Raw genomic sequence first — 4,366 nt, forward strand, 5'->3', positions numbered from 1 at the left:
AGGTAGTAGACCCCAAGCAATGTGTATGCATGTGAATGTGTGGGAAGCAATGGTCTAAAGAGTTTCATGAACCAAGGGGTTGAGAAGGTAAGTTAATTGCCCCCGAGGTTAGAGCTTACACTCTCTATGGACAATAGTGCTACATTGTCCAAGAAGAGAATAAAAACACTCCAATATACTCATTCCTTTTGGAGTCCTGGCATTCATAATAGCTTCTCAGATCACCCCATTAATTGTTTACACACGCTTGAATGCTCTATATATCAACCAACAGCAATAAAGAAAGGAAGGATGGAGGAAGCAAGAGAAGGTGAGAGGAAGGGAGGAGTGAAGGAGGAAAAGAATAATCTCTCTTTTGTTTATTGTATTTTAGACATTAGCCTACAGTCCTTTTATTAATAGAATTTGTGATTTGAACCCCTACCTGCCACTCCTCACTGCCACTCATTCCCACGACTTCTCTTCTACTGTCTCCAAAAGCACCAAATAATGAAAACTGAATATACTATGTACTTGGCACATAGAAAAGTATGGACCTTTACATGAGACATTTGGACAATAACAAAAGGTGAACTGATGTGATGCTGTTTTAAGGAGAAGAGATGGAGAATGTGTCTGTACAATATCTAAGAACTGGAGATTTGGCCTACGGGGTCCAGCAAACAAGAGCTGATGATCTCAAACACAATGGGGAATCCTCGATGGCTCAGAAGTCAGGAAGAAGAAAATCTCATGGGAAATTAGCCGCCCACGCAGAAAACTTCCTCTGTCACATGATAACACAGCCAGAGAAGATATAAGAAAGGCCCATGGGAGGTAGCAGAGGTAGTGAAGAATAATGAACTTATTACCTGAATAAATGAACATTTTTATTGAGAGGAGAGTGACCCGTTCATTTCCACATCCAGGAAGAATCAAACCAAAGACAAACTACTCTTAAGTAAAAATTAAGCTCAGTTTCCCTAGGAAGATATAACACTTGGGGCCGATGTTAGGGGTTGTAGACTCATAGTAACTCACACTGCATATTCTCCCGAAACAAATTCCAGTGAGATATGGATAAAATGAACCATAACTAAAATAATCAAAATTTGAGGGAAAGGTTGGAATGGGGGGGGAAAGATCTTTCTTGGCAATGTTGGGGGCTCTTTCTGAGCTCATTGCATGTGTCCAAACCTCATGTTTTGCATACCATTGTGCTATGTTACCTTCTCTAAGCCACTGTGTAACAGGAGAGCAGAGAAGTCCGTCTGCCTGAGTCCATGTACTAAGGATGGCTGTGCTATGAGGCTTTGTGTAAAGTCGTGAATAGACTTCTTAGGGTCAACAAGGTGTCCCTCTGGAAAGCTTGCAGAAATAAGCAGACCCGCCTGTTCTGAAGCATTATGATTCCCCCTTTGGGAAAGGAAGGACCTTCCAGCTTTATGCTCCATGCTTCTCAAAGCGTGTGCCCCTCTGTGAGCACGATTCTACCTGCCTCTTCAGGTTCACTCAATTTTAAACCCAAACCAAGAAAACTAGTGAAAACATGTGATGATATTGATCCCGGTAAAATAGACATGTAAACACCACCCGTGGTCTGGCTTCCCAATAGAGAACCACCAGGAAGCAAGTATCTTCTGGAAGAAGTCCTGAGAAGAAAAAAAATTCTTACCAAATACTCTTCTTGAATGTCAACAGTTACTGGCTACTAAACATGATGACACGCTGTTGAAAAAATATCTTTCCTGTTCATCTTTAAATCCATGATGAAGATGAGGAAGGTCTCTTATTAAAGCCATGAAAAGGGTAAAATAGCTTTTAATAAAAATAAATAAATAAAAATAAAAGGGAAGCCAGGGTGCTTAGGAGATACTATATACTGTGGATATTACTAATAAAAGGACAGTAACTGCACATAGATGACTGAATTTTCTTCTCTAAAAATCAATATCATCACATGTTTTCACTCGTTTTCTTGGTTTGGGTTTAAAATTGAGTGATTCTTAGAGGCAGGTAGAATCATGCCAATGTTTGGTAGTAAGTAACTTTTGACATTCAAGAAGAGTATTTGGTGTGAATTTTTTTCTCAGAACTTCTTCCAGAAGATATTTGTGACTATTCTTTATTTTTGACATTGCCTCTCATGAGGAGCAAGCTGATTTTGACAAAATTTGCTTTATTGCCTCTTTTTCAAAGGGCAGGAGAAATATAAAAGGATAATTTTAAAATGAGCCTTTTCTGTGCTCTGGTTTAAACTTTGTTGTTACATATGTGAGCTGACATTATCTTTGTATGAAAATTCGATCCATCTCATTTTTAATTAAGATGCTGATTTTATGAAAAAAAAATTGTAAAAAAATCCCAAAATCAACCCAGTACTTTGTAATTCAGTCATAATAGATTATATGGGAACCCACCAAAATATTTTTATTTATGACAGGAGCTGGCACTTTTCTGATGTTTCTTAGTTCTTAATAAACAGAGGATCCTGGCTAAATTATAGAGGTGCCTTAACTTGGGCTTGGATCTTCAAGATATTTGAAAGCTGTTCTAACTCCCCCCCGCCCCCCAGCTGAGATAGAAAATGATATTACTTTAAAAGCAGAGCCTGATAGAACAGTTACATAAAATGTCTTTTCAATTTTTACCCTCTATTACCTTTTAGTATTATAGGAAAATGGTGTTATTGCCGATTACTGACAGAACACGCAAAAATCTCTCCTTCCAAATCTGAGTCAGTCCTTGCCTAGTGATGAACAAAGCCAGGCCATCTGCTCTGAATATCATTACTACTTGGCCATTTGGGCAAGGGATCTATCTTCTCTGCTTCCAAGAGAGGCTTAAGATCGGAAATTTGAAAAATGAAATAAGTCGACAGGAAGAGACGTTGGAACAAATAGCACTTTCCAAGGAGAGCCGCATTTGTGAGCGTATGATGATCATCACCATCATTTTTAATGTTCACTCTGGCCACAGAGTTCACCTTTTGGGGTTTCCATTTTACAAACCATTTCCGAAAAAAAACCCCGAACACAACTTAATTTCCGAGTTTCTGCAATAAACGCTTAGGCAGGAAAACGGCGTGTGGGTGAATATGAGTCATCAGTCACCCCCACCCTGCTTCCTGGCGGTTCTCCATTGGGAAGCCAGACCACGGGTGGAGTTTACATGTCTGTTTTACCGGAAAAACACGATGCCCCAGGCCACGTTCATTTCCTGAATTAAACAGTCCCTAATCTGCGGAAAGGCAGCTGGCTAACTGCTGGTGTCTGGCAAGTGCCCATCTGTCCCCCTGCCCGGGGTCTCTCTCTCCTGTCTCCACTTTTCCTTTCTCCCAAGCAGGCGCCTCCCTTTGTTTTCAGAGGTGACGTCCACCTGAACTTTCCCTCCCATGCCTGAAAACTTGGGCTCTTTTCCTCTACCCTGCGGACCTCGGGCTTTGTCTAAGTGACCACACACAGTTGTGTTGACTGTAGTTTCGGCGCTGGTGATGGTGGCGATCATGACGGCGATGGTGGAGATGGGGGTGCTGATGGTGTAAGGGGGTGCAGACTGAGCGGGCGCGGGGAGGAGGAGGATGGACCCGGGAGGTTAGGGAGCACAGGGTGCGGGAGGGATAGAGGGATTGCAGATGGGAGCTGTCCGCGCACCGAAGTGCTGAAACGCCGCAGCCATGGCATCGCAAGAGTGGGAGGAAAGGCGGGGAGGCGCTGCGAATACAGAAGGGAGAAAAAAGGCAAGAAATACCTTTACACGGCCGCCCAGCCTGGCTTTGGGAATGTGTTTCTGCAGGTGTCCGCGCTGCTGAGCTGAGTAGGTGAGATCCCCTATTCTGGCAGGTTCGGGCTCAGATTTCTCTAGAAAGCTGTGAATGAGAGCCCGGCTCCACTGGGCTGTGATTTTGGTAGGAGGCGTGTGTGCGAGCGCTGGAGACTGTCCTTCTATACCGAGCCTGGCTTTCCCCTGGGTCCTAAATGCCTCCGCTCCATTTCTCTCCCCAGGTCCGTCAAGACAATACTAAGAATTATTGTAATTTTGCAACAGCTGGGACAAAAAGTCCCGAGAACCATTACACATCACCCCCTAATCCTAAAAACAGAATCTTTCCATCAGATTAATGCAACTTCTGAAACAGGTCAGAGGTGTGTGTGTGCAAATATACCAGATGAGAAAGTAAGTATCACAGACCTATGGGGGAAAGAATAGATTATTTCACTAACAAATGTGGTTTAAAAAAAAATGAATGACTTGGGAAAGACTCAAATTAAAGTCTTCTCCCACCATAATTAACCCCACATAGATTAAAGAGCTAGATACAAAAGTTAAATTATTTTTAAAAACTAGAACATAAAAAATATTTTTCTGATCTTAGGATAGAAAAGGT

At 42.2% G+C, this 4,366-nt stretch overlaps 1 protein-coding gene across 1 annotated transcript in view; it reads right to left on the minus strand.

The window, feature by feature from the left end:
• Positions 1 to 3,917, minus strand: part of CLVS1 (clavesin 1) — a 140,555-nt gene extending 136,638 nt beyond the window's left edge. Inside the window, exon 1 of the mRNA XM_006769047.2 lies at positions 3,730 to 3,917. The gene's annotated coding sequence lies outside the window, so the exon portion shown is untranslated. The remainder of the gene's footprint in view (positions 1 to 3,729) is intronic.
• Between the last annotated feature and the right edge of the window lie 449 nt (positions 3,918 to 4,366).

Source organism: Myotis davidii, unplaced genomic scaffold (genome assembly GCF_000327345.1).
Source record: "Myotis davidii unplaced genomic scaffold, ASM32734v1 scaffold1, whole genome shotgun sequence".
In the NCBI taxonomy this organism is placed as follows: Eukaryota; Metazoa; Chordata; class Mammalia; order Chiroptera; family Vespertilionidae; genus Myotis; species Myotis davidii.